At 37.3% G+C, this 23083-nt stretch overlaps 1 protein-coding gene, 2 long non-coding RNA genes and 3 pseudogenes across 3 annotated transcripts in view; 3 read left to right on the forward strand and 3 right to left on the reverse strand.

Moving 5' to 3' along the window:
- Positions 1-14781, reverse strand: part of LOC138847303 (uncharacterized) — a 51847-nt gene extending 37066 nt beyond the window's left edge. The window contains exon 1 of the long non-coding RNA XR_011385065.1: positions 14676-14781. This is a non-coding gene — a long non-coding RNA (uncharacterized lncRNA). The remainder of the gene's footprint in view (positions 1-14675) is intronic.
- Positions 1-23083, reverse strand: part of LOC127489508 (uncharacterized) — a 708234-nt gene that overhangs the window by 396341 nt on the left and 288810 nt on the right. The gene's annotated exons all lie outside the window — the stretch shown is intronic.
- The window catches only part of LOC138847302 (uncharacterized), a 93560-nt gene that overhangs the window by 63146 nt on the left and 7331 nt on the right, over positions 1-23083 (reverse strand). The window lies entirely within an intron of this gene.
- Positions 53-1655, forward strand: LOC138847301 (eukaryotic translation initiation factor 2A pseudogene; annotated as a pseudogene).
- On the forward strand, positions 3639-11773 carry LOC103345916 (nucleolar protein 56 pseudogene; annotated as a pseudogene).
- LOC127487058 (small nucleolar RNA SNORA51) lies at positions 10449-10566 on the forward strand (annotated as a pseudogene).

Raw genomic sequence — 23083 nt, forward strand, 5'->3', positions numbered from 1 at the left:
TCTGGTCTCCCATGCAGGTGCAGGGCCCAAGCACTTGAGCCATCCCCCACTGCACTCCTGGGCCACAGCAGAGAGCTGGACTGGAAGAAGAACAACCGGGACAGAATCTGTTGCCCTGACCGGGACTAGAACCCGTGGTGCCGGCCCCGCAGGTGGAGGATTAGCCTAATGAGCCACAGTGCCGGCCTGTGCCTGAAATGTTAACAATGAAGTTCACTTCTTTGAAAAGAACAATTTCAACATAATTGCAAATAAATTACATTTGCAGAAAATTAATGATTTGGTGTTATCACCTGGACCCCAGCCATACAAGGTGGCTGTCTATGTTCCAGGAAGCAAAGGTGCACCTTCGTATGTTAGATTGTATCAGTACCCCAACTTTGGTGGACCTCATGCAGCTTTAGCCAATAAAAGTTTCTTTAAGGCTGATAAGGTTACAATGCTATGGAATAAAAAAGCTACTGCTGTCTTGGTAATAGCTAGTAGAGACATTGATAAGACAGGAGCTTCCTATTATGGGGAATAGATGTTGCATTACATTGCAACAAATGGAGAAAGTGCCATAGTGCAACTAACAAAAGGTGGCCCTATTTATGACGTAGTTTGGAATTATAGTTCTACTGAATTTTGTGCTGTTTATGGTTTTAAGCCTGCCAAAGCAACACTTTTCAACTTGAAATGTGATCCTGTGTTTGACTTTGGAACTGGTCCTCAGAATGCAGGCTACTACAGCCCTCAAGGACATATATTAGTACTAGCTGGATTGGGAAATCTGAGAGGACAAATGGAAGTATGGGATGTTAAAAACTACAAGGTCATTTCTAAACCAGTGGCTTCTGATTCTACATATTTTGCTGCATGCCTAGATGGTGAGCATATTTTAGCAGCCACATGTGCTCCCAGGTTACGTGTTAATAATGGGTATGAGATTTGGCACTATGCTGGCTCTGTATTGCACAAGTATGATGTGCCCTCAAGTGGAGACCTATGGCTGGTTTCATGGCAGCCATTTTTGGATGGAATATTTCCAGCAAAAGCAGTAACTTACCAAGCAGTTCCAAGTGAAGGAACCTAAAGTTGCAACTGTGTATAGACCCCCTGCTTTAAGAAACAAGCAAGTCATCAATTCCAAGTTGCATGAAGAGGAGCCACCTCAGAATATGAAACCACAATCAGGAAATGATAAGCACCCATCAAAAACAACCCTTAAAAATCAAAGGAAGCACGAAGCTAAGAAAGCTGCAAAGTAGGAAGAAAGAAGTGACAAAAGTCCAGATTTGCCCTCTACTCCTGTGCCACAAAACACACCATGAAACATTACCTCTCAGTCAACTTCTAAAGACCCTGAGGTAGACAAAAAAATCAAGGACCTAAAGTAGAAACTGAAAGCAATTGAACAACTGAAAGGACAAGCAGCAAGTGGAAAACAGCTAGAAAAAAGTCCGTTGGACAAAATTCAAAAAGAGACAGCCCTTCTTCAGGAGCTGGAAGATGTGGAATTGGGTGTTTAAGGAGTCATCGAAGACAAGCTGCTCACCAGAAGTCACTGTGAACACCTCTTGTGTTAAACCAGGTGGTGTACATGGAGCACCTGTGTGCCCACATTTATTGTGGCTCTACTATGTTAATCATTCATGCAAGATTCCACACACACTAGAAATTATTTAATAATGTGTATTAAATTAACTTACATTCTGCATCCTGTATCATGTCAATATTCAATGCAGAAAGATACATGAATTTTTCAGCTAAGTTTAGTGACTGAAAGACAAATTTTTTATATTAGGGAACAGCATTTACCATATAAATGAATAAAGACAGTATAAATTTAAAAAAAGAAAGGAAAATATGCCATTTATCAAAAAACACCCTTAAATGAAAGATACTTGCGTCTACAGCTGCACTTTAAAAATGATCAACAATCAAAGATTTATTTACAATAACAAAATCCACCATTGTTAAAAGTATATTATCTAGAAAAGGAGAATGAGAATATGACCCAAAAGTGCTTTTGAGGAACTATATACATAAGTGGCCAACAAAATTAACAACATTTTAGTATATTTATGATCTTCCAATATAAAATCCAAGCAACATATGCATAGGTTTAGGTCTAGGATCGGCTTTCATTAGACTACTAATCATTACACAGGTGATAAGAATACATTCAAAGACAAAACAAGATATACAAAGAAGTGTATTGGTTAAAATATAAATTATACTTTCGATATTGTGAGTAGAATTCAATTGATAGTTACAATAATAATGTGACAAGCACATTTAAGAGATTTTTGTGAATAATAGCCCATGCTTACATATATATATATAGTTTATTTTTATATATTTCTATATAGAACAACATTTTAAAATGTATATATATAAAATTTATTATCTTGTTTTTTCTTTTTTTTTTTATAGGCAGAGTGGACAGTGAGAGAGAGACAGAGAGAAAGGTCTTCCTTTGTCATTGGTTCACCCTCCAATGGCCGCTACAGCCAGTGCAGCAGCTGGCGCACCATGCGGGTGCAGGGCCCAAGCACCTGGGCCATCCTCCACTGCCTTCCTGGGCCACAGCAGAGAGCCGGACTGGAAGAGGAACAACCGGGACAGAATCCGGCACTCCCACTGGGACTAGAACCAGGGGTGCCAGCACCCCAGGCAGAGGATTAGCCTATTGAGCCATGGCACCAGCCAATTTATTATCTAAAAAGCACAGTTTAGATTTCCATAATAATCTAGTCATTATACTGGTCATTACAAGAATGGGGAGCAAGGCACCAGCTGTAGCTGATAGTTTGTTTCTCCCTCTCTACCAACCTCTAAAATTAGATAAACATACATAATTCTGAGATCAAAATCACATCAAGATCCTGCCACTTACCCACATAATTGTCATGAAATGTGCCAATATCTAAAAACATAATGAAATATTTGAATAATCAAAAACTGAATAATCAATGATTTAGAGTTCTATAAAAATCTGCAAGTTATATATATATACACATATATATAAACTTTTATATATAGTTAATTATTATATATTATGTATAGTTAATTTTTTTCATGTATATGTATATATTACCTTGAGAAGAGAGAATGATTATGCTTGGCTAAGATGGCTCTGAGACACGGTATACCTGAAAGTTTCCAGGACAACTTATAAGAATGTTGGGTGTGATGGTGATCTCAATAAAAATTTAAATCATCATGGCCACAGGTTCACAGGGCTGGGAATACCCTAGACTATAATATTTGTGAAAATGACTGAGTTCAATAAATTTAAAGATAAAAAAAATTTACCTAAATTTCCAAAGTAAATGGTTAATTTCAAGATCCATGAATGTATGTAAGGCTGAAAATGAACTCCCCAGCTAATGAGACTGATGGAACAACCCTAGATTGTTCTCTGGTACTGTGAACATAAAATTTGTTTAGACAACTTCCAGAAATTGGAGAGTTGATAGCCTAACAATGATAAAGCAAATCATGGTAGCCTTAAGGTTCCTGCACTAGAACTGGTACAGATTAGATTATTTGACTATGTACTCAGGCTATAGTAAACAAATTCAAATAAAATATGAAAAATAGAGAAATGGGACAATTTTATATATGTGGTATATTGACTAGTGGGTGTACCCATGGCAAATTTAGTAGAAGAGGAAATAAGGCCACAAGAAGATGTAACAGATATAGATAAAAACAGCCCTAAATACACATTTAAGCTACAGAAAATCTGTATTCTCTTAAATCAAGGAAATTGTATGCCATTGAATTCAATAATCTTAGAGCTAAGATAACAGTGTCTCAACTTAATGCATGGAAAATTTAAGGTGAATGGCCAATTTTGAGTCCCTAAAAATAAACACACTACAAAAACACATGTGTACTTCAAAGTGAAACAATGTAATGTCCAAAAGTGATTTTATAGAACATGAAGATGGAGGTTGCTAATACAACCTGAAAATTTTTGAATAAATTCATAGCATTACTATGTAAATGCCCTAAAGAATGACCATACATTGTCAGTGCTAAGGTTAGATTTCATGTGGATAGTGATATATACAGGTTAAAGTAGTAAAATGAAAGTCAAAATAAAAAATATAAATCTGATGCATATGGCAAGGGAAAAGCTTACTTTACCTTAAGTAACAATGAGTAATTTAGTGTCAGCCATAATTAAAGAACAACTATGTGGATAGGTATTTCTATAAAAGAGTCTAGAATAAACTGGAAAATTGTAGTATTTCAGGAACATATATTTTGGAAATTTTCCAAAATCAGAAAATAATTTACATGCCGGCGCCGTGGTTCACTAGGCTAATTCTCTGGCTACGGCACCGGCACACCGGGTTCTAGCCCTGGTTGGGGCACTGGATTCTGTCCCGGTTGCTCCTCTTCCTGTCCAGCTCTCTGCCGTGGCCTGGGAAGGCAGTGGAGGATGGCCCAAGTGCTTGGGCCCTGCAGCCGCATGGGAGACCAGGAGAAGCACCTGGCTCCTGACTTTGGATTGGCGCACCGCGCCGGCTGCAACGTGCTGGCTGTAGTGGTCACTTGAGGGGTGAACCAATAGAAAAAGGAAGACCTTTCCCTCTGTCTCTCTCTCTCTCTCTCTCTCACTAACTCTGCCTGTCAAAAACAATAACAATAATAAAAAATAATTTACAGCTGAAGTAACATCCAGAAAGATGTAACCCATGCTGATGACCATCATGGTACTAGCCCTGTCACATGCTGAAATCCTGTACTCATGACAGTTTCTAGACAAACTTCCAGCATTTAATTTGAGTTTATAACCACAGAATCATAAACCAAACCCTGGCACCCATTGTTTCCCTGTGTTAGCATTCTCATAAATCAGGTTATTAATTGCACATTCAGGTGGCAGTGGTAAATTCTAAGACAAAATAATGAGATATACACTCTATATAAAAGTTAATTTTGATTATATGCTGTACAAATCAGTAATTTTGTAGAAACAGATTCATGATCACATAGAGATGGCATAGAGGAATACAAAACTTAGAATTACATAGATTAATAAAAATGTCAGGAATTTAATTAGAAAAGAGGATGTTAATATATTAATTTTAGCAAGCGTACAAGTACTTTGACCCAATAATTGTTTATGGTCAAATTTTGATTTTGAGTACTAAAAAATAAAAAATTGTAAAGAGAATACATTAACTTGAACATTTGAATGAGTCTGCTGGAGTGACACAATTTTGTGAATCATGTACATGGAAGGAGTGAGACAACTTAGAGAAATGTGAGCCACTTGATGACTTTAAAAAGAAAATCTGGACTAGAATGAGCAAATGCTTTCAGGGCTATGATTGGCATGTATTTTGATATTGAGTAGTAGGGAATAATTTTGTAGAAGTAGGGAATAGTGTTGTATTAGTGACAAAACAGTACACAGGAATATTGTGAAAAATATATATATTAAACAACTATGAAAAAAATAAATTTAACAGAACCTAAAAATATTTCAAGTATCTTAACATAATATATTTGAAACCTCACACTGATATGAAGAAATTACTTTGTAAAAATTTCCAAAATCAAATGTAAATGTGTAGTTCCAAAAGAGTCCATGAAATATAAAAAATAGTTGACCTGCAAAGGAGAATGATGACACTCATGCAAAATGATTCTATGCAATGTTGTGCATGAACAATGTATAAAACTGGAAACAATTATGTAAAGTTGATTACATTACAAAGATAAAGTAAACCAAGTTTACAGCAGATATCTTGTTCTAACATTGACATGAGGTACACTATTAATGAAAAAAAACTAAGGCAATAGTAATGAATTCAGAAACAGAAATGAAGTAATGTTATTGATGATATAAACAGATGATTGTGATCAACTGAAGTGTAATTTTAAAAATAAATTACCATATATGGCATGACATATTACCTTTTGATTACTGTGAGTAGAAACTTGTAATTGGTTTTTATTTATAGTTTTTTAATTATACATTGGGTAAATTAAAAAAAAAAAAAACTCCTAAAATTGTATTTACAAAAGAGTACACAATTACAGGAATATAAATCCACGCCAATTCTTTTTTTTTAAAGATTTATTTTATTTATTTGAAATATAGAGTTACACAGAGAGGTAGAAAACAGAGAGAGAGAGAGGTCTTCCATCTGCTGGTTCACTTTCTGGAACTTAATCTACAAATGTTGATGGCACTCAGGGATATGATGTTAAATTAAGTATACCATTGTGTATTATTCAGTAATTTCAATTATTAAATTCATAGGAAAAATATGGGCATAGAGAACTACATTTTGGACAATTTAAAAAATCTAAGATAGTTTAATTTTTAGTTCTTTAAATATTCACAAGAGTAAATATAAATTTCCTGGCAATGAGTATGATGACACAAGGGCTAGAAGATTCTGAAGAGCTATGAACGTTATAACTACCAGGAAACCATCCAAAATATAAACAGAGTTGATGATCTCAAAATGAAAAGTGAAAACATCATGTTTTCTCTGATGTGTAGTGGCTAACATACAGAGTACAAAACACGTTTATTATAAATGAGAGAAACTGTCATGTTTGGATTTCATTATCATTTATAGTGCTTGTCTATACTCCTGGGAACACTTTTGACTTGTTGAACTCTTCATTTAATGTTGCATTAAGCTTATGAGTATAAAGTAAATAAAAATGTTATCACAAAAATTAGAAAAGAAAGGAAGAGGGAAGAAGATAAATATCACTATATGCTTAGAATTGTACCTTTGAATTACATGAAATCTGTTCTCTCTGCATTAATAAAAATAAATTATTAAAACATATAATCCATTTTTTGAGTGTAACCGGTTATTTTCTTCTGTCCTGTGACTTGCCTGTTTTTTTCTCAAGAAAGTATTTTTATCATATTGTGCTCAACATTAGATGATATGTAAAATGCAACCAAGAAAGGGATATCAAAGAACTGTGCTTTTTCTTTGAACCAGACTGTATTTAGCTATTTTCCCATGCCATTAGCCAGGAGCTGGATCAGAAGTACAGCAGCTAGGACAGCAGTCAGTCATCATTTGGGATGCTGTCATCATGGGCAGAAGATTTACCTGCTCTGCCACAATGCTGGCACCTCATGCACTCTTATTTGCATGTGGGCTTTTATGAAGTGTGTTCACATAAGTTTCCTTATTCATTGATTTGTCTTATTGTTGAGTTATAAACATAAATAGCTAATACTTTTTTATGTAATCAACAGTACTAAAATTCCAACAATGTACCTTATCACTCTCACTCTTCTCAATAGTAAAAATAAAATTTCAGCAATGATAACCCATGAAATCATACAGTAAAGGAAGACCAGAGACTGTTCCCAAACAATAAATTAATTCCAGATGTCATATTAGTTTGCTGTATCTGGTACTCTAAATGCATAGACCATATGCTAGGCCATGAAGCAAGTCTCAGCAAATTCAAAAAACTGAAACAATATCATGCATCAACTCAGATGACAAATGGAATAAAGCTGGAATTCAACAAATCAGGAATCTCTACATCATATGGAAACACATGGAGACTGAACAACATACTTTTGAATTAACAGTGGGTCGTAAAAGGAATCAATATAGCATATCAAAGTTTATGGGATGCAACAAAAGCAACGTTAAGAGTGAAGTTTATAGCAATCAGTGCCTACATGAAGAAATTGGAAAGGTACCAAATAAATGAGCTATCAGTGCATCTCAATGACCTAGAAAAACAACAACAAATAAAACCTAAAATTAATAAGAGAAAAGAAATTATTAAAATTACAGGAGAAATAAAAAATGAAACCAGAAAAACAACACAAAAAATCTATGAAAAGAAGAGCTGCTTTTTGAAATATAAGCAAAATAGATCCACCATTGGAGCAATTAACCAAAAAAAAGAGGGAGAATACCAAATCAATAAAATCAGAGATGAGAAAGGATATGTAACAAAAGATACCACAGAAATAAGACTTACCAGGAATTATTACAAAGTTTTGATGAAATTATAGATTCAAAGAATGAAGTAGGTCATTGCATCCCAATAACAGGATGCAAAAAAAATCACCATGCTAAGGCAGATAATAATTAAACTACATAAACGCAGAAATAAAAGATAAATCTTAAAAGCACAGTAAAAGAAATAGATGATTTTTTTTAACAAAGGAGCAAATTGAAGGTTAAGGATACATTGTTGGGGTGCATACAATTTACATGACTCTGAGAAACATCCTTCAAGTATTGAATGAAAATAGAGTTCATGTAGTATTTTTTCATATGGGCAAAATATCTTTCAAAATCCAAAAACAAAAAGGATTTTCAGGTTACAAGTATTTTATATGATTGAGATTAGCATGCATATATGAGAATTTGGTGTAAAATATTCCATTACATTTAAAAAGAATATTAAAATATTTCTAATCTCTTTAATCTAGCAACTTTAGATTATAATTGTAAAGGATTATGCAAATATCTAAAGGTATATGCACTTCAGAAAATTTATAAAATCAGAGGTTAGCTTACATTTGCTAAATTTTATAAAATGCAAAAGTAAAGGAATTTGGTGAAAATAATTATAATTACATAAACAGAAGTAGAATTCAATGAATATAAAACCCATTCCACCTACTAGAAAAATTCTGAGAACATATATCTAGAGCGACATTTTGGGAAATTTCAGTGAATAATAACTTTATAGTTACAAAATTAAGAAAGTTTGAAACTGTATGACTTTAAAGTATATAAGATTAAACTTACCCTAAGAGTTCAGAAAGACTGTACATTAATGTTGCCAGCAAAACTTACAAAATATTGAGCGATCTGATTACCTCACAGTAAAAAAAAATCAAGCAAGAATGTCACAGAACAAAGATTGACTTAAATGAGGATACTACAGACACACATAGCAGGGGGCGGTGCTGTGGCAAAACAGGTTAAGGCCTGGCCTGCAGTGCTGGATTCCTATAATGGTACCAGTTCATGTCCTGGCTGCTCTACTCCCAATGTATCTTAATGTGCCTGGGGAAGGCAGTGGAGGATGGCCCAAATCCTTGGGTTCCAGCACCTTTTATGAGAACCAGAAGAAGCTCCTGGCTCCTGGCTTTGGATCGACTCAGCTCCAGCCGCTGCAGCCATTTGGTGACTGAACAAGTGGATGAAAGACATATCTATTATATCTATTTCTCTCTCTCTCTCTTTCTCTCTCTCTGTCTTGATCTCTCTGTAACTCTTTCAAATAAATAAAATAAATTTAAACAAAAAACCCGGCGCTGTGTCTCAATAGGCTAATCCTCCGCCTTGCGGCACCTGCACACCAGGTTCTATTCCCGGTCGGGGCGCCAGATTCTGTCCCGGTTGCCCCTCTTCCAGGCCAGCTCTCCGCTGTGGCCAGGGAGTGCAGTGGAGGATGGCCCAAGTGCTTCGGCCCTGTACCCCATGGAAGAGAAGGAGAAGCACCTGGCTCCTGCCTTCGGATCAGCGCGGTGCGCCAGCTGCAGCACGCTGGCTGCTGTGGCCATTGGAGGGTGAATCAATGGCAAAGGAAGACCGTTCTCTCTGTCTCTCTCTCTCACTGTCCACTCTGCCTGTCAAAAAAATAAAAATAAAAAAATAAATAAAAACCCACATATATCAATAACTTCAATCATAAAAGCAGAAAGGAGCTCACAATATAAAATAGATTGCTAATGCTGTAAGTAAAAGTAAATAACTTAGTAGGAGTAACAAGAAAATCACTAGAAGATATAAGGGAGTTTGGTGAAAAAGAATCCATTTCAATCAGGTTTAAAATTATTTGTAAATAGCGTCTTAAATCATGAAGAGATCATTCTACTTACACTATATTATAAGAAAGTTGCCAGTGTTTAGAAATGCATAATGGAAATAAATTTTTAAAAAATAACAATTTAAAAAAGAAAAAAACAACAACAATAACAAAAATTAAATGCATAATGGAAAATTTCACACATCAATGGCTAAATTCCAGAAAGATAAAAAATGATATGTGGAATCGAGTACACCATGGCAAGCACTCTGAAAAATTGTAGACATGAAACTTTCCAGAATTTATAGAACTTTGAGCAAGTTTGTGATACCACAATGAAAATGCAAACCAAGATTGCCACAGCTCATATGATCACCATTGGCTTACTATGAAGTTTGTGAACAATACAGGGTATAACAATAGATGCAAAGGCAATGAAAAGAAATGTACATGTTATGGAATAATGTATGTTGTGATTACTCCACCAAGAAATGAATAATAATGTTGTGAAAAGCAGATAGAGAACTTTCTGTTGTACTTCATTGCAATTACATCTATATTGGAGAATATGAAAAAAATACCAAAAACACAATTGAAAAAAGATTATGCCTTGTTCTACCATATACGAAGGCACAGATTTCCATATCTAGATTATGCTTAGAGACACATTAAAAATTAGCCTCCTGGTGCTTACCACAATCTGTTCTTACACTGACTGTATAGAAAGAGGAGGCAGAGCAGGCTCTCCCTCAGGGCTCATCTTGCCTGGGCTGTATTGTGAATGGGGGGACAAGGAGTTGAGGGGACTGGCATCTGGCTTGTCCCTGTTTCCTCCAGGCTGAGTGGGGGCCACGAGGGCTGAAGTAGGTGCTTTGTGGCTTTGCAGCAGCCGAGCCAGGGCAGGGCGGGACTGCATCTCTGCAGGGAGTGGTATGGTTATCACTTTCCGGAGGTGGTGAAGATCATCAATGACAACGCCACATAATGCTGCCTCACCCAGTTCATCAGAAACCAAAAGGAGTTGAATGAGGACAAGTTGGAAAAGCTGGAGGAGCTAACAATGGATGGTGCCAAGGCCAAGGCCATTCTGGATGCCTCACGGTCCTCCATGGGCATGGACTCTCTTCCATTGACTTGATCAACTTCGAGAGCTTCTCCAGCCACATGGTGTCATTGTCTGAGTACCACCAGCTCCAGCTCCTACACACCTACCGGCGCTCCAAGATGAGCCAGGTGGCCTCCAGTCTGTCAGCTCTCACTGAGGAAGCGAGTCCTGAAGACACGGGGTAACACACCCAAATGCGGACTTATTTTGCACTCCACCTTCATTGGCTGAGCCACCTTGAAGGACAAAGGCTGCATCTCCTGATACCTGGCCAACAAATGCAGTATTGCTTCACAAATAGATTGCTTCTCTGAGGTACCCACAAGTGTATTTGGGGAGAAGCTTCTTGAACAAATTGAGAAGCAGCTGTCCTTCTATGAGACTGGGGAGATTCCACGGAAGAATCTGGATGTCATGAAGGAAGCCATGGATCAGGCAGAGGCGGCGGCTGTGGAGGAAGCTGGAGAAGCAGCAGAAGAAATGCTTGAAGAAGGAAAAGAAGGCCCTGGTGGCGCTCACCCTGGCATCTTCAGAGAACAGCAGCAGCACCCCGGAGAAGTGCGAGGAGGCGCAGGAGAAACCCAGAAAGAAGAAAAAGCAAAAGCCCAGGAGGCTTCTCAGGAGAACGGGATAGAAGAGCCGTCTGTCTCTTCCTCCAACCCCAAGAAAAAGATATATTTTTCCAAAGAGGAGTTGGTTAGTGATCTGGAGGAGAGAGGGAGCGGCGTAAGCCCTCCCAAGAGGAAGAAACCGTCGGCCCAGGAGGAAATGGCAAATGATGTGGAAGAGGTGGACACCAGGAAGGTCCCCCCAAAAAAAGAGGAACTTCTCTGCCAAGCAGGAAGGAAGCAGAGGCCGCCACCAGCAAGAGCATTGCCAAGAGAAAAAGCTCCATAAAGCATCCCAGGAAGACTGACTAGCCTGGACATTCCCTGCACCTTCAGGGGTACCCTTACCTGCCCTGTGTCCTCACCCCAATAAAAAGATCACAAAATGCTAAAAAAAAAACCATTAAAAATTAAACTCAAAGTTAGTCGCATGAACATCCAAAAAAGTAAATACAAAATGTTACCTAGAAAGGGTGAATAATTACAGTGGACTAACAATGTCTCTGAGAACCTGTACATGACAGTTTCCAGGAGACTTACAGAATTTTGAGATAGGTGATGACTTCACAATCAAAAAGTTAAGTACTCTGATCAAAGGTTAAGAGTACCAGAGTTGACTAAGGCTAAGATACTACAAATATGCACTGCTGATAGCTATAATTTCAAAGAAAAATATAAAGACTTAAAATACATTCAGCTGTCATGAAAAACTAGTTATTACCTCAAAAATGGATAATTTTGTGGATGAAACATCACAAAAGGAGTAAATACAGGTGAAGTGGTTGAAAAGTAGATCATTACATTTCTATTAAAAATGTAAAAGAAAAAATTTCAGCAAACATAACAAAGATCATAGCAGCTCTTACCAAGTTAGAGTAAGGATGCCTGGGGCAGTGCTGTGGTACAGTGGGATTTACCCAGCATTTGGGATGACCTCATCTCATATGAGAGTGCCTGAGACTCAAGTCTCATCTATTCTCCACAGCTGACCCAGGGCCCCGCTTATGTACACTGGAAGAAGTGACAATGGCCTGTGTTCCCAGTCAGGGACCTCCCTGTTACATTTAATGAAACCAAGTTCCTAACATTCTGCATGGTGGCATCTTGCATTTATGGAGTCACTTTCCTGCCTGTGCATCACAGGACCAATGGAAATGTCAGGCTGACTCTGCAGGTATTTCCATCTTGGCCTCCACTGCAGGGCTACTGGGCTACATTTTCTCCATAAGTGCTACCTTATTTTGGTAAAGGAAGTTAGAAATTCACTGCATGTGTTCTAGAATAAAGCACATTTGAAAAAGAATAAGCCTTAACATATAACTTGTCTATTTGCTAAAATACTGGGCCTGAAGACAAAGCTACACTATTTTCACACTCATATATTGCAATATGGCATTTATTTCAAGGTACAAATGGCATTTCTTCCTCTAAAGCTGTTGGAGACACACTCAAACCTGTACCTGTATTTATCAGTACTCCATTTCCTTTAGATTTTTGTGTTCCTCTGATTAGGACTTCAATTAGCCTGCTACTTATGCTTAATTGCACTTGCCCTTTTCTCTTCCTTCCTTTCCACTGGGACTTTCCAATTATTTTGCTAATTTTTAAAACACACGAAATCCTCACATAAAACATTCTATTTGAATACTGAATACGCTTCAGTGACATCTTTTCTTTCTTGAAGAAGCTTCATATTTTTAATATGGTGAATGTTGTTTTGATAGGTTGCACTATGTTTTTCTTTGAATGCTAAATTTAGAAATATTCTTGAGGCTAATGTTGCAATTTTTTTTTTCATGTGGCCATTATGTCTGTCTTGTTATATACTTCACAAATACTCTTCAATTTGGGATAGAAGGTGTTAAATTTATAGATTAATTTTAAGGATAATTGATCAATGTGCCACAGTGAGTTGTCCAATTCATGGTTGGATATATCTTTCCAATTACACTCTTATCATCTTTTCTCAATATTACAAATATGTATTTTATTTTGTATATTATATATACATATATCATATATATACATGCCATGTGCTGCTTTTTTCATGGGCTGAAATCACTTTGTGATATTTTTCTGCAATACTGGAGATTTTTAACAAATATGCTTAAGAAGAGGGAATTTTAAATATCCTTTTTTACAAAGACAGTCTTTGTTGATTGAGCATCTCTCTCCCTGATCTTGTTAGCAATGCTGTTTTGAGCCAGGTCAGCAAGTTAACCTGCACAAGTTTGCTAATACAGGATTGTTGATGTTTCCAAAAAAAAAATAATAATGTGAATAAGTTTTCCATAATTTTTCAAATTTTCCTCATATATCAAAACATGTTGCATGCCTTGAATATACCCAAGTTTTGTCACACATATCCAACAACCTTGAAAAAATTAAAACAAACAAAAAGAACTAGGCTCTCATATCAAAATAAAAATTCAAAGTAACTCAGTAGACATATCTTTAGGTTGGGAAGGTTTTTATGGAACAGAATAATTTTTAAAATACTCATAATTTTGAGCAGACAAAATTCCTATATTGAAAGTACAAATGCAGGCTATCAAGGGACAGTGTAAGGGCTAAGATGATAACCAAGTGTCAAATTACAGGGCACTTGAGCTCCTCTAAAACCTGAACAAAAACCCCAAGTGAAACAGAATATTTGTTTTAGCCTTACCCACCCCAGGTGACTATGTTATTGGTAACAGAAAATACTGAGACCCCCTAGAAATAGCTGTGCTGAGAGACCAGCATCCTGGAAGAGACCCTGCTGCCCACCTATTTAGAAAACTGGGGGGAATCAGGTCCCAGCAGGGAAGGAAGGAGGAGCCCAGGGCCGCACAAACTACAGCTCCCGTCCCACACGCACCCCACACACGGAGCCCACATTCTCCCTAATGACCACACCGTGCCCACTGCACAGTCGGGGAGACGCGGGGCTGCTGCCACACAGCTGCCCGGGGAAGGCTCTGGGGATGAGAAGTCGCTGAGAGCAGGGAAGGGGCAGGGCGTCGGGGGTCCCCGGTGCCAGTCCAGACCCCGACCCCCGGGTCTGAGGGGACCAAGGGAAGCGCTGGGCCAGCAGCAATATGGCACCACAGATTCGGAGACGAGCTCTGGGAGGCCCGCGTCCTGCCAGCTTCTCAGCAGCTTCCACGGCTGCTTTACGCCTCTCCCGACACCTGGGCGCACACACTCACCACGTCGCGGTTTTCAGCTCCAGGTGTCCAGCGTCCCCCTGTGATGAAGGTGGAGGCCACGGAGCCCGACTCAGTTCGGGAGCCTCCTGCCTGCAGAGCCGTATCCTAGCACCTCGTTCCTGCCCAGAACTGTAAGAAGACTGTGACATCAAGACGCCGCGTCATTACGCGGCGTGGACGACGACGTGCCTGATTGGACAGCGTGCATGGCCATGAGTGCACACAACCTCACAAAGGACACAGCCCATCAACATCCTCCACGGCAATGGGCCCATGACTGCAGGTTGTGCTGGGTGGGAGAGCAGGAGGCGAGGCCTGGCTGCAGGTCGGACTCCACCTCCCCAGGCGGGAGGCCTCTCCCCTCTGCTCCTGCACCCGCCGGGTCCCTCCTGTGGCCCTGTCCTCCCTGATGGATCCCTGCTGGAGCTCTCGGTGCAGTAACTGCTTCAGTGAGTCACAGTTCTGTGCGTCGGCCTCTGGGCTTCATTTTCTTCGTATTGAAAATTAGCACATTATTTTCAACAAAACTGTGGAAAATGTAATTTAAAAGGTAAGTTGATTTTCATGCAAAAGCATTTTGAAATCTAAATCTACTTTTTCATAATACACATTCTCCATGCATTTCTGAAGGCTCACTACAGTCATCCAAGTGTTCAGTGAAACACCAGAATGCATTCCTCCCCTCTAAATTACTTTTGTACATTAACCAACTTCTCTCCACCCCATCCCAACCCCAGCCTCTGGGGACCATTATTCTGTTCTCTATGTCTACAAGATTGTTTTAGACACCATTTAATGAGTGAGATCATGCAGTTTTGTCTTTCTGTGCCTGGCTTGTTTCATGTTACATAATATTCTCAAGGCTTATCCATGTTGTCAGAAATAGTAGAAGTGAATAGCATTCCATTGGACATATATAATATATGTTTGGTCTTTTGTGTTACTTTTTAATATTGATTTGAAGAATGCTGAAAGACATCACATGATTCAATCCTTTTATTCCCTTTTCTCCTGTCAGTATTTGTTTTCTGTTCTGCCTATTGACCCTTAGTATTTTCTATTGTTTTTTGCTGGTTCATGGTATATCTAGTGGATTTAAAAAATATTGATCTTTCCAGTAATCTGGTTAAATTCATTATCAGTTGTATTTGTTTTTAGATTTTATTGCTTCTCTCTGAATATCTCCAATATATTGACATTTTATTGCTTAGAAATCTACACCATTTTTTTTCTTTTTGCTCTCCCTTCCCCCACTACTGCTCCAATAAGAAGTTGAAGATAGTGGAGGTGGCCTGGACAAGACTTACTTCCAGGCAGGGAAAAAGCTGTCAATGATCCTGTATGTATTCTGTTGTTTTTGTAGGATCCTTTTTAAACAATCCTGATCAGAATAAGGAAGCCCCTTCTTTTAAAATATACTATCAGTTTTTTTAAAATTTCTTTTTTTTAACTTGTATTTAATGAATATAAATTTTCAAAGAACAGCTTCTGGATTACAATGGCTTCCCCCACACCATTACTTCCCTCCCACCCCCAACCCTCCCTTTCCCGCTCCCTCCCACCTCAAACACTTTTCAACATTCAATCTAAATGGTCATGTGATTTTCTTCTTGAATTTTTTACTTACCTGGAAAATTTCAATAGATTGTTTAAAAATGTTAACCACCTCTCGCATTTTTTCTTGCATTTCACTTGCTATTAATTATATTTTTATATTTTATATGTGATTTAATTTATTATATGAATATTAAGGATATATATATCTGTTTATGAAAGTCAGGCTTATACTTAATTCATATTTAAAATTCTGGTAGTGTCAACTTGTGTCATCAACAATGTAATGCTGTTTCCAAAAGAAATTTGAAAATATTCTTTGCTTATTTCTACCTTGCTACATCTGGGAAACATAGATGTGTTAGGAATATTTTATATTTCTTTTTTTCCCAAATATTTATTTTTTTTTAAAGTAGGAATTACTGAGAAACACAGGCAGACAGAGAGAGAGAGAGAGAGAGAGAGAGAGAGAGAGGGAGGGAGTAATCTCCATCTGCTGGGTTACTCCCCAAATGGACATAAGGAGCCAGAGTCAGGCTGATATGAAGACGGGAGCCAGATGCTTTCTCCAGGTCCCCCATGCTTGTGCAGAAACCCAAGCACTTGGGCATCTTCCACTGTTTTCCCAGGCCATCAGCAGAGAGCTAGATTCTGTATGTAGCTATTGTGAATGGATTTATCTTAGAAGTTCTACTCAGCTATGGCATTATCTGTGTATACAGAGCCTATTGATTTTTTGGTATTGACTTTATATCCTGCTACTTTACCATGCTCTTCTAAAAATTACAATAGTCTTCTGGTGGAGTCTTTTGGATCCCCTATGTATAGAACTATGTCATCTGCAAATAGGGCTAGTTTGACTTCTTCCTTCCAAATTTGTATCCTCTTGATCTCTTTTTCTTGGCTCTGGCTAAAACTTCCAGTATTATATTGAATAGCCATGTTGAAAATGGGCCTCCCTATCTGTTACCGGATCTCAGTGGGAATGCTTCCAACTTTTCCCATTCGTTTTGATGCTGCCCGTGGGATTGCCATAAATTGCCTTGATTGTGTTGAGGATTGTTCCTTCTATACCAAATTTGCTATGAGTTTTCATCATAAAAGGGTGTTGTATTTTAGCAAGTGCTTTCTCTGCATCTATTGAGATAATCATATGGGTTTTCTCCTGCAGTTTGTTAATGTGGTATATCGCATTGATAGATTTGCAAATGTTGAACCAACCCTGCATACCAGGGATAAATCCCACTTGGTCTGGGGGGATGATCTTTCTGATGTGTTGTTGAATTCTATTGGACAGAATTTTATTGAGGATTTTAGCACCTATGTTCATCTGAGAAGTTGGTCTGGAATTCTCTTTTCTGTTGCATCTTTTTCAGGTTTAGGAATTAAGGTGGTGCTGGCTTCAGAGGAAGAATTTGGGAGGATTCTCTCTCTTTCACTTGTTTTGAACATTTTGAGAAGAATTGGAGTTAGTTTTTCTTCAAATGTATGGTAGAATTCAGCTGTGTATCCATTCGGTCCTGGGATTTCTTTCTTGGAAGGACCTTTATTACTGATTCAATTTCTGCCTCAGTTATGGGTCTGTTTAGGTTTTCTATGTCTTCATGGTTCAATTTAGGTAGGTTTTATTTGTCCAGGAATCTATCCATTTCTGGTAGATTTCCCAGTTTGTTGGCATACAATTCTTTGTAGTAATTTCTGATGACTCTTTTTATTTCTGTGGTGTCTGTTGTTACATTCCCTTTTTCATATCAGATTGTATTGATTTCGGTCTTCTCTCTCCTTTTGTTAATTAGTTGGGGCAATGATGTGTCAATTTTGTTTATGTTTTCAAAAAACCAGCTCTTCATTTTGCTGATCTTTTGTATTTTTTGGAGTCAATTTTGAATTATTTCTCTTCTCAAACTCATTTTGTGTTTGGGTTGATGTAGTTTTTCTAGATCCTTGAGATGCACTGATAGCTCATTTTTTGGTGCCTTTCCAATTTCTTGATGTAGGCACCTACTGCTATAAATTTTCCTCTTAACACTGCTTTTGTTGTATCTCATAAGTTTGAAAATGTGATATGTACTCTATAGAATACTACACAGCAGTAAAAAAAAAAAGAAATCCAGCCATTTGCAACAAAATGGAGGAATCTGGAAAACATCATGCTGAGTGAAATACGGCAGTCACAAAGGGACAAATACGATATGTTCTCCCTGATCTGTGACAATAACTGAGCACCTAAAAGGAAAGCTGTTGAAGTGAAATGGACACTGTGAGAAACAATGACTTGATCAGCCTTTGTCCTGATTGTCAAGGAACAACTTATTATTTTATTCCTCTTGGGTTTTTTGTTCTACTTAACAACACTGGTTGAACTCTTTAATTAACACACAATTATTCTTAGGTAGCTCTACCCTAGGGGTAGAGTTAGAAATGTGCCATGGGATTCCAAATCCATTTCAATAAGGTGGCATGTACCAATGCCATCTTACTAGTCAAAGTGATCAGTTTAATTTCATAATTGATCATAAAAATAGGATTAAATGTCAAAGGCATCACATAAACAAGATTAGAGTCTGCTAATACTAACTGATAAAATTATAAAGGAGAGAATGATCCAACATGGGAAGCAGGATACACACAGACTCATAAAATAGCAGATGCTCTAAACAGCACTCTGGCCTCAGAATCAGCCCTTAAGGCATTAAGATCCAGCAAAGAGCCCATGAGAGTATCTCAGGCAATGGGAGACCAAGACACTGTGGCAAAAATAAATTACCTAAATGAAAGATCTCTGTGAGATCCCAGAGGATAATATGATCCATCAAAGAGGGGAGGTACCTTTCTCTGAAGGGAGGAAAGAACTTCCACTTTGATTATGACCGTGTGTAAATAAAATCAGAGTTTGTGAACTCAAAGACTTCCATAGCCTTGGCAGCTCATGACAAGAGCCTTCAGTGATTACTGATGTCATAAATAAGAGTGTCAATTGTTAAATCAGTAACAGGAGTCACTGTATACTTACTCCATTTAGGTTCTCTGTCCTTAATGTGTTGTACTATGTGAATTAATGGTAAGACTACTACTCAAATATTATTCTTTGTATGTCTGTTTGGGTGCAGTCTGTTGAAATCTTTACTTAGTATATACTAAGTTGATCTTCTGTATAAAGAGATAATTAAAAATGAATCTTGATGAAGAATGCGATGGGAGAGGAAGTGGGAGATGGGATGGTTTTGGCTGGGAGGGAGGTTATGGGGAGAAAGCCACTATAGTACAAAAGTTGTAATTTGGACATTTTTATTTATTAAATAAAAGTTAAAAAAAAAGGAAAAAAGTATACCACTGTGTATTATTCCATAGTTTCAGTTATTAAATTTATAGGAAAAATATGGGCACATAGAACTACATTTTGGACTGTTTCAAAAAATCTAACATTTATTTTTTGTTCTGTAAATATTCACAAGGGTAAGTATAGACTTCCTTTCATTTAATATGATAACATTAGGGCCTAGAAGATTCTGAAGAGCTATGAACTTTGAAAACCTATGTACTTTGGAAATTTATATTTATTAATTAAAAGTTTTTTTTTTTTTTAAGTCTGCTTAAGTCTAACTGGAGATCCTCTGAATGTAATCTGGAGCTTCTCCTGCACATTTTAGAATCTTCTCTTTATATTTCACTATGTGGAATTTGTTTACAATGTGTCATGGTGAGGCTCTTTTCTGGTCATGGCTATTGGGAGTTCTGTGTGCTTCTAGTACTTGGATGTCCCTTTCTGTCACCAAACCCTCAAAGTTTTCTGTTAGTATTTCCCTAAAAAATGCCTTCTAATGCTTTCTCTCTCTCCATGCCTTCAGGAACTCTTAGAAATTGAATTTTTTTTAGTATCCTGTAGATTCCCAATGGTGTTTTTTAGTGTTCTAATTTCTACTTCTTGCTTTTGGTTTGACTGTGTACTTTGCTGTGCTTTGTCTTCTGGCCAGCAGGCTCTGTCATTTCTCCAGGTTAAGGGTATGCCTATGGTGACAAACCCAGGTTTGGTGTGGTAAATCTTCTCTCTCTTTTGTTTTCAATTAGAAGGGAAGTATAATCTGCTCAGCTGAGCTCTTCTCCTCAAAGGGGAACAGTGCCTGAGTGCTAGCCCCAGTGGGTATAATATTCATCAGCTCTGTTCCAAGGACCACAGAATGGATCTGTGCTGTCTTCAGTGTAAGTTGATTCCCCAGCAATGTCGCTCACCAGGTACCAGGAGTGGCCATTGGAGGGTGAACCAATGGAAAAGGAAGACCTTTCTCTCTGTCTCTCTCTCACTGTCCACTCTGCCTGTCAAAAAAATTAAAAAACACACTCTTTGATGATGAAAACCTTATGCAAATTGGGTATAATAGGAACATTCTTTGACGTAATCTAAGTATTTATACAAACGCACAGCATGCAACCTCCTAGATGGGTTTAATTGGAGGTATTCCAATTAAGATCTGGAACCTGAAAAGGAAGCCAAGTCTAACGATTGTTATGAAATATCTTCCTGGAAGTTTTAGCTAGAGCCATCAGGCAGGAATAAAAGAAATCAAAGGTATACAAATATGGAAAGAAGTCAAGCTATCCCTATTTACTGATGACATGATTCTATATATAGGGAAGCCAAAAGACTCCATGAAGACACTATTGGAAGTTATATAAGAATTTGGTAGTAGCTGGAGTTAAAATAAACACACAAAAGCCGATACCCTTTGTATACACAGACAATACCACAGCTGACAAAGAATTTCTAAGATCAATCTCATTCACGATGTCTACAAAACACTGAAATACCTTGAAATAAATTTAATCAAGGACGTCAAAGATCTCTACAATGAAAATTACAAAACATTTAAGAAAGAAATAGAAGAAGACATAATGAAGTGGAAAAATAATCTTCCAGGTTATGTAGTGGAAGAAGCAACATCTTCAAAGAGACCCTGAATAGCTAAAGCAACCTTGAACAACAAATACAAAGCTTGAGGCATCATAATACCAAACCTAAGACATACTATAGGGCAGTTATAATCCAAAGAACCTGTACTGCCTTAAAAATAGCCTTGTACAACAAAGGAGCATAATTGAAAGCACAGTTAAAAAAAAGATACTCATCTACAATCAACTTACCTTTGACAAAGGAGCAAAAATCAACTTCTGGAGCCAAGACAGTCTCTTCAAAAAATACTGCTGGGAAAATTGGTTCTCTACATGGAGAAGTATGAAGTAAGACTGCCGCCTTATACCTTATGCAAAAAATCCACTCAAAATGAAACAGAGACCTAAATAGAGAACACTGGGGAAGCCATACAGAACATTGATGTAGGGAAACATTTCTTGGAAGTCTTCTAGAAGAGGTAACCAACAGAATGGGAGAAAATATTTACAAACAATGCAACTGAAAAAGGATTAACTTCCATATTCTATAAAGAGCACGAGAAACTCTACAACTACAAAAAAATCCAAATAAGAAAATGGCAAAGGACCTGAACATATATTTTTCAAGAGAGGAAATTTAAATGTCCTATAGACACACGGAAAAATGCTCAGTATCACTAGGCTTCAGGGAAATGTGAATCAAAAGCACAATGAGGTTTCACCTCACCTCTGTTAGAATGGCTTACATACAGAAATCAACAAGCAACAAATGCTGGCAAGGATGTGGGGAGAAGGGTACCTTAATCCACTATTGGTAGGAATGTAAAGTGTTAAAGCCACTGTGGACTACAGTATGGAGATATCTCAGAAAGCTGAATATAGTGCTACCATATGACCCAGCCATCTCAGCCCTGGATATTTATCCATGGGAAGTGAAACCATAATTCTGAATAGTTATGTCTATCCCCATCAACTGCAGAATAAAAAAATTATGGTATATACCCTATGGAATAATGCACTGTGGTAATAGAAATGAAAACTTGTTGTTTGCAGCCAAATAGATAGAAATGGAAACCATTTTACTTACGAAATAAGCCAGTCAGAAAAGGACACATACCATATTGTCTCTCTGATCTGTGGTAACTTATAGAGTACTTTAGATGTAATCTATAGGAGTGAAAATGAAACTTTGAGATGTATTGATTTTGAACAGCCCTTGCCTTGACTGTTGTGGAACAATGTTGTTTTCTCATTTGTTTTTGTTCTTTACTTCTTTTATTCTTCATAGTAATCATTTAACTCTCTACTTAGTGTAGGGCTAATCTTATGAATGTAAAAATTAACTTAAAATTAATCTCTGTAAAAATAAGAATAGGAAAGGAAAAGGGAGGAGGAAGAAATGTGAAAGTTTGGGTGGGAGGGATGTTGGGAGGAAAGAAGCATCACATTCCCAAATCTGTATATATTAAATGCAAGATGTTATATTCCTTAAACAACATTTTAAAAATTAAGAAATTCAATGGTGATATCATAAATTACTTGTAAAGTCATAAATAAATATTGTGATATCATAAAATCTTTGTGATGTTGTAATCAACAGGGATATGATAAACCACCATCATAAACTTATCATTCTGATGTCAAAATTCATTCTGAATTTACAAAAACATTGTGACATTGTAAATCTATCATTATAAAGTCATAATGAAGCGTAATGTCATGAACCACATTGTGACATCATACTAGTTGTGGTATCTTAAAAACCATTGTTACCTCATAAATTAATATTTTGTCACCATAAACCAATCATTTTGATGTCCTAAACCAGCTGCTATGATTTCAAAATCAATTGACAAGTCGTAAATTCATTGCAGTGTCATAAATTCACAATTGTAACATTTAATTGCAATGCCATAACTCATTGTTGTGATGCCATAAATGACCATTGTGACGTTATAATCAGCTCT

The sequence above is a fragment of the Oryctolagus cuniculus genome, chromosome 20 (genome assembly GCF_964237555.1).
Source record: "Oryctolagus cuniculus chromosome 20, mOryCun1.1, whole genome shotgun sequence".
NCBI lineage: Eukaryota > Metazoa > Chordata > Mammalia > Lagomorpha > Leporidae > Oryctolagus > Oryctolagus cuniculus.